Source organism: Cygnus atratus, chromosome 24 (genome assembly GCF_013377495.2).
Source record: "Cygnus atratus isolate AKBS03 ecotype Queensland, Australia chromosome 24, CAtr_DNAZoo_HiC_assembly, whole genome shotgun sequence".
In the NCBI taxonomy this organism is placed as follows: Eukaryota; Metazoa; Chordata; class Aves; order Anseriformes; family Anatidae; genus Cygnus; species Cygnus atratus.
The window spans coordinates 5,641,983-5,649,895 of NC_066385.1; positions in this window are offsets into that span (position 1 = coordinate 5,641,983).

The following is a 7,913-nucleotide window of genomic DNA, read 5'->3' on the forward strand; positions in this document are numbered from 1 at the left end:
GGCAGCACCCTGCAAGGCGGCTGGGCTGGGCTGCAGGTTGGTGACCCCACAGAAATCGTGGCCCCATCCTGTGCCGTGGCGCTGGGAGGTGATGCTGGGGTGTCCAGATGGGTGCAGAGCAGCTCCTGGCTGTGCTGTGACCCCTCAGGAGCCTCGTGGAGGGAGCAGTCCCGGCTCCTGCCCACCAGGGCTGGCTGGCTGAAAGCCTTCTGCGTAAAATCGGTTTTTGAACCACTCTCCCCGGGGCTTTCACAGGCTTCTTGGCCTTTCCTGCTCCTAGCCAGGGTGGTTCCAGCTTGGGGTGTTTGAACAAGCCCGAGGCTGGCCCTCGGGTGCAGTTGTTGTCCTTCAGGCATCCTCCACACCCCGGGGGTGCCCTCCAGCAGCCAGGCACCCTGCTGGGGCTGTGCTGGCTCAGCTGTTCCCGGGAACTCGGTAAGGAGCTCTGCAAACAAGGATAAAAATCTCCAGAGCCTTCCCACTTGCTGCCAGGGCTGAGCCCAGCATAATCTTGCTTGGCTGACTCACGGTGAAGGTGCAGGCGTGGGCTGGGATGTGATCCAGGAGCAGTGCTGCCCGTGGGGGGATTGTGCCTGCAGGACCCAGCTGAGCGATGCCTGAGCACCTCGGGCACACGATAAAACTGCCCAGAGCTGCTGGCGTCTTGCAGGCAGGTTCAAAGCCCTCTTAAAGCATCCGTAAACCCCAAAAGGGGAAAACCCCTGAGTTTGGATGGCCGAGAGGGAGAGCAGGTGGGCGGCTGGGGGAGGCTGACATACAGGGTGCCTTGTGCAGCGCTGCCTCTGCAGAGATCTCCATTTATTGACTTAAAAGCGAGGCTCCCGCTGCCCAGCTGCTGCTCGGAGCGACCAACGTGGGACGAGCAGGGCAGGGTGGTGGCAGCGGGGTGGTGACAGTGGGGATGTTTTGTCCTGCAGCCACTGGAAGGTGCCCACTTGGGCCGCTTCCTATCCATGCATTCAGGCGTCAAGGTCGGTGCTCACTCTGTTTTTTAGGGGAGAGGCTGAGGTCGAAAGTCCCAAGCCTCACCCAGCGCTCTCTGCCCCTCTGCATGGGCACGCAGAGACCTGGGGCTCATCCCTGCTCCCCCAGCTCTGCTCCCAGCCCAGCTGACCCTCACCAACTCGTTTCCTCCCCATTAAGCTGGGAATCCAGACCGCAGGCAGGCTGGACAGACAGTCTGCGTGTCCTTCTGCTCACTGGGATGTGCTGGGCTGCAGGGGGCTGGCACAGGAGCTGGGGAGCAGGTCCCGGTGGGTGGCACGGGGACACCGTGAGCTGCGGAAGGTGCCTGGAGATTATTTATCAGCCACCTTCCCTGGGGAAGGGCCTGGCCTGAAGGAGATGCCAGCAGAGGGAGCTGAGCGTGTTCCTCATCTCCAGCCCTCCATTGCTGCTGGACGTGGCTCCTCCAGCCCTTGGGACCTGGTGCTGGTGCTGGTGGCCGCCCGTGTCCCTCTGCAGCAGCTGCCACTGCGCACGGTCCCAGGCTGGGGAGGTGCTCGCGTGTTTCTGGCCACCCACAGCACCGTGGGGTGGCACCGTGGCACCCAGCCTGCCACCGCCACCACGAGGGTGACCTGCTGGGGAAAGCTGAGCTGGGCAGGGACCTCGGAGCGGCTGGGATGTCCTATGGGCAGCGATGCCCCATCAGAGGTGGCCTGGACCCCATCTGTGTGCTGTGCAGCAGCTGAAGGTGCAGCCAGGGATGCAGCCACTCCAAATTCAGCCAAAGCCGGTGATGAAGCACGGCTGGGGATGGAAGATGCAGCCCTTGGGGCAGGGAAACTGTCCCCAGCCCTGGCAGAGGGGGACATGAGCCAAGCTCCTTGCGCTGCCCAGGAGCGCCGGGGCTCGGAGGGGTCCGTGCCGGTGGGAGCGGGCAAGGCTCGCTGCGCAGGGAGCAAATGCGAGCCTCGTATTCCTCGTTATCTAATCTGCGCCGCTTTCCCTCCTCGTTGTTTACCGTGCTTGAGTTTCCTCAATTAATTCTGACAGCTGCAGGCTGGGCCGTGACGTCAGCCTGCGGTGGCGAAGCCCCAAAGCCTGGAGAGGCATCGAATGTGACCCCGGGGGTGACCTCGGGGACCAGGTGGGACAAAGCCATAGCTCCCCGTGCCTGGCACCTGCTGCCCGCAGCACCCCGAGCCTCTCCGGGCTGACCACGAGATGCCCCTCGGTGCCACGAGGCTCTGCTCTGCCCCCTGCCAGGCTGCGGGGACGCGCCCCGTCCTCACATGTGGGACGCCCAAATCTGTGCCACGCTGGTGCCGTGGGCTCCCATGGCCCTGGGGCTCCTGGGAGGGTTGTAGTTCGTGGCCACGAGCGGTGTGGGGCTGGACTTTGAGCAGAGGAGCCTTTGGCAACCGTGGCCACCTGCTGCCGCTGCCCCTCCGGGTAACTGGGCAAGCACCCACCCGGGGCGGTGCAATTAAACACCATCAGTGCAATTAAACGTCTGCTGCTAATGCTCTGGGGGGTGGGAGGGGCGGCTTGCTCAGCCCTGGGCTCATCCTCACTCCCGCTGGTCGCAGGCAGAGGCCTCGTTCTGCCAGGCCCCCGTGCCCTGCGGTGTTTGGTGTCCCACCACTGCTCCCCTGCTCCCAGTGGGACCTTGCAGCACCTCTGCTGTCCCCACATCCGCACCCTGCCGTGGTGTGGCAGGATGGAGAGGAAAGGGTGGGCTCCCCCCAGATGTGGATTTGGGCAATCCTGGTTCCCCCATCTCAGAAACAAGGGGGCGAGGGGGAGCTCGAGCTCCTGAGCAAGGAGCACAGAGCGGTTCAGGTGGGCTCCCTCTGGTCCCAGCCCTGCTCCAGCAGGGCCGCCCCAAAAACGGTGCCCAGGGCCACATCCAGGCGGCTTTAGGAGATCTCCAGGAGGAGCCCCCCAGCCCCGAGGACCACCGGGGGGGCACTGTTTGGGGTCAGGCTGGTTCTGGGGCCGCCCCTCTCTGCCTTGCCCCACGGGCAGGGTGCGGGGCAGCGGGCGATGCTGCCCGAGAAGCAGGTTTGTCCGAATTTTAAAAGGGATCTGCACACACGCAGAGCGATAAGGAAACGGTTATTTAAAGAGCAAACAAATGGAAACTGCGAAAGGCGCTCTTTCCTTTTTTTGCGGGCGGAGGGTGCGGTGCCGATGCCGTCGGCTGACGGGAGCGGGTCCCCCAGGGCCGCACCGCGTGCCCGGCGGTGGCCGTGCCTTTAGGGCCGGGGTCAGCGGCCGGATCGGGCTGCGGGATCCGCCCCGGGGTGGGCGCTTGTAAGCTGGAAACGCGCCTCGGGCTGACAAAGTTGTGCCTCATCCCACCAGGAAAAGGGTTTACGGGCCATCTGCAAACGCCAATCCTGATGAGCGCCTTCGTGACGGGCTCGCCGTGGCACAGTTACGTGCGTGCCACCGGGGACGTGGGGACACCCCCATGGGGTTGGCTGCTGTCCCGAGCCACGCCGAGGGCAGGTTCGTGCGGCGCAGTGCCCGCGTCCTGGGGCTTCGTTTTGGCCGGGGAAGGTGGAAACCTGGGGCTGCTGCTGCCTGGTGTGCGCCACCCGAGGTTGGAGCAAGGATGTGGTCCTGGCCCAAACCCTAAACCTCGCCGTGCTGTTGTCATCCGAGCCTCTTGGGGTGCCTTAGTGTCTTCTGTCCCCCTTGGAGGGGTCTGGGGCCGAGGGTCCCGGTGTGTCCCCGGTGGGATCCTGTCCCCTCGCCCCCCACCGCACCAGCACCGCTCACCCTGGGCAGCCCTGTTGTCATCTGTCCTTTCGGGGCTGCGGATGTCACGGCGAGGGTTTTGTTTCAAAGGGCAGCTCCTTCCCATCCTTCCCCCCCTCCACGCTTTTTTCATCGGCTTTTGGTCGGGGATTAGGCACGTGTTGACAGAACAAACATTTTGCTGCCCTCAAAATCCACGGCTGACAACAGAAGCAATCGTCTCGCTGCGCCAGGGCCCGAGCCAGCGCTAGGAAGGGGCAGAGTCAGGCTCGGGGCAGGGGTGCCCCATTTTGGGGTCACGTCCCACGCTGGGCTGGCTGTTTTGGGGTCTGGAGCCCAGCTCCTGCAAGAAAGCAGGGAGCACTGATCGTGTTCTGCTTTCATGTCCCCTCCTGTGCAACCCGGCACGGTGCCCGTGTCCCGTAGGGGTTTGGTGTGTCCCGGTGGCCCAGCGCTGTGCATCCCAGCCCCTCTCCCGGTGCCATTTATGGTTTCAGCCCCCCCTCAGCCAGGCTCTGGGAGGCTCCTCGTGGTGCTGAGCCCCCACAGGAGGCCGAGGATGGGAGGCAGCTCGTGTTTGCCGGGAAAAAAAGCAAATTCCTCCAAAGGCAGAGGGCAGCCCGGCTCCTGGGGAGGGGATGAAGGCAGGGCAGGCTGCTGGGGGTCCCCGTGCCTTGTTCGGGATCCTCCCTGTGCCCCCTTTTTGCCTGGTGGCTCTGACCTGGGCGATGCTTACAGGAACAGCGCCTTTCCTTCGGAGCCGGGTGACTCACGGCTGAGTCACGGCTCGCTCTGCGCTGCCTCGCTTGTCCCCGGCTGCCTCCGTGCCGAGCCCCCAGGTTTTTCCCTGTGCCCCCCCCACGGCCTGCGGGATGCTCAGGGCCGGGAGAGCCGTGCCTCTGTCCCAAAACCGCAGCTCCATGCGGGGTACGGAGCAGCCTCGTCCCCAGGGGAAGAGGAGACCCTGTCCTCCGGGTGGGGTGACACAGGGGGTCCTCACCCCTCTGCCCCCCTGGGAGGTGCGACAGTTTGGGGTTTTCTGATGGCGAAGGGCTGTAGCTCCCCCAGAGCCAGGGGAAGTGGCTGGGCTCTGCCTCCCCTTCGCCTCCCTGCCTCCCCTTCGCCATGCAGCCCTGCCACCTCCTAACCTCAGAACAGGTTGAAGGGCCCATTTTAGGCTTATTTTTAGGAATTCCCACCTGGGGAAAAACCCTTCTGCAGGCTCTGTGGGGTTGGACGGTGCAGGATGAAGGGGAGGCTGGGGCCAGGAGCCTCTCCTGCTCTGCGGGGCACCGCGTGCCCTCGGCTCGCAGACCATGGGAGCGCCTCGTGCCGCCCGCCCCGGCCCCGCCGGCGTTCCCCTGCCCCGGCGGCTCCCACGCTCCGGGGCCGCCGCTCCGTGGGGCCATTATGCCCGGGGACCGTTTGCTCTCGGAGGGGGAAAGCAGCGGAGGAGAAGAATGAATTTGCATTTCTCCGTGGCAGCCGCTGTGGGAAAACAAAGCCGCCGAGGGTTTCGGTGCCGCACGGCCCCGCGCCGGGGCTGTGTGAAAAGACAACATCGCGTCCGCTGGCCCGGGGCCCTGCCGGTCTCACCTGGCTGCTCGTGTGTGCCTGGGAACCGCCGCCAAGCGGCCCCGAGCCCGCGGCACGCCGAGGGGGTGCTGGCCACCCTGTCCCGTTACCGGTCCCACCGGTGGGATGGACGGCTAACGGGGAGGGAACGGGGGCACCGGGCTTGTGCGGGTTGTGTGGAGGGGTTTGGGGTTTGCGTGGGGATGGGGTAGGACCCACATGGGGAGCCCAGCTCAGGGGTTGTCCCTATATGTGTGTTTCCCCAGCGTGCGCCCCAAAACAGTGCCGGGGGTGGCCGTGACCTGTCCTCACCCTCCCTCCGCCGGCGCTTGCTCTGCCGCTGAGCTGGGCGCACCCGCGCCGCCCTGAGCCCTCTCTTCCTGGCAGCGCCGCGCGACCCGCGGCCACTTCCAGGCTTTTAATCCCGAGAGACAAAAGCAGGAGCTTAGAAAGCTACCGGAGGAAGAAAAGAGCGGGGCGTTAAGCAGGGAACAGCAAACATGCAGGTGGATCCCGCTGCTCCCAGCCCGGCCGGGTGCCCTGCAACCTCCCCGCCTGCGTCAGCCGCGCTTGGCACGGGGGGAGCCTGGGGGGGGGGGGGGGGGGGGGGGCCGCATCCTGCACCGGGCACCGGGGTGCAGGAGCAGGGAGCTGGCAGCTGCCGGCACGGGCAGCGGCCGCGGTCAGGAGCCCCGGGGTTGTTTTATCAGGGTGGGCCCCGCACGCGGGTGCCGGCGGCAATAACCGGGGCTGTTTGCCCTGAGCATACGCGCGGCGCCCCGTAAACGGGGTTTATGGCAGCATCTGGGAGATGGGGAAGCGGGACGAGCGTGGCCCGGAGGGTAATAAACGGGAGGGGCCCTGCCTGGCTCAGCGCCACGGGGGTGTTTTGGGAAGGGGTACGTGCGGCTGGAGGCCAGGAGGAATTTCAGGGGAGTCGCTTGGTCTCCGCTCTGGAGCCACCTGAAGATCACAGAACTGTTGGGGTGGGAAGGGACATCCGGAGATCGTCGGGTCCAACCCCCAAAGATGCTCCCTGGGAGATCTGCACGGGGTCGTTGCCCAGACAAAAAGCCCGTGGGCTGCTTGGTGCCTGCCCTTGGGTTATTGCCCAGGCAGTTTGGCAATTCAGTCAGTGTTGGGGTCCAAGCTCTGCTGGAAAGCCGACTTTCCCTCTGAGAGCAGCCCCCCCAGCTCACCCCAAGCCCGGCAGCGTGTTCCCGGCTCCGCTTTGGAGCTGGGCACCAGGAACCCCCTGTCCCAGCTGGGTGCTGAGTGCAGGCACCTCGCTCCCTTCCCGGCAGGGACACCAGCTCCCTGCTGTTTGCTCTGCTTTGGTGGCACGGGGACACCTCGCAGGGACAGCAGCTGTGGGACTGGGACAGGGAAGGTGCCCGGTACCCCCAGCCCTGCCGAGGCTGCTCCGTTTTGGGGCGGAGAGGAGCTGGCAGGCAGCGGGGGAGATCTGCGCTGCCTCCTCCTCCTCGCCCCGCTCCTTCCAGGCTCTTTCTAGGATCGCAGGGAGCGCTCCCGGCTCCGACCTCCCGTACGTGCCTTAGCTTGAAATAACACAAGAGAGAGTGCGATAAACCCTCTCGGTGCGGGCTGGGTGGAAATGAACGGCGGTGAGCAAACAGCCGGGGAAGAGCAATTAAGATTACAGGCAGCGGGAGAGGAGGGAGCAGCAGCCGCCTCCCGCCAGGGATCTTCCTCCCGCACGGCATCCCTGGGCTGGCCCTCACGGTGCAGGAGGGATTCCCGGTGTCCTGGCGCTTCCCCGCTGCTTGTTGCCAAAGCCCGAAGGATTTTTTCCTCCCTTGGTGTCTGGGATCTGCACCCAGGCCGGTGGGTGGATGCGGCCATGAGCTTGTTTGGGTGCTGACGGGAGGTGAAAACCCAAAGGATGCGCGATGCAGCCCTCCTCCTCGGGACGCAAACACCCGCCAGATCTGGGGCTGGCGTGGGCCGGGGTGCTGAGCGCTTCGCACCGAGGCAGCCGCCTGCAGAGTGGGGCTGAGCCTGAGGGTGTGTGAAAGGCTCATGAACCGTTTCCAGCCTCCTGGGCTCAGAGGAAAGCCCAAGGAATCCCATCCTGCTGCCCGGGAGCGGGGATTTGCCTCCTCTCTGGGCATCGCCCCTGCAGAGCCCGGCAGCACGGGCACCAGCTCTGTGGTGGGGGCAGGATTTGGCCTCTCAGGGGCCCGAGCGTGTGGGCTGGCTTTGCATGGGGACACTGCTGTTCCCAAAAGTGGTGCGGGAAACAAAGTGGAGGAAACCCCACCGCTGGGGAAGACCAGGAAACGCCGCTCGGTTCTGGTGACGGAGCAGGCTCGGTCGCCTCTGCGGTTTTCGCAGTGACATCAAGTCCCTTCAATGGTTTTATTATATCTGTGTGTTATATGGCTGCTTATCTGTTATTCTTGCGATGGAGCCAGAGATTAGCTGCAGGAGGGTGGGCAGAGAGATTCCTCCAGGCTGATTCACAAGCCTCTGCTCCGTCCCCTCCTGCTCCAGCGCTGAGGTTTCAGTGCAAAAGGTGCCGGCATCGGAGCCGATCGGTTGACAGCCAGGACAAGGAAAAAGCGTTCAAAACTGCGCACGCAGAG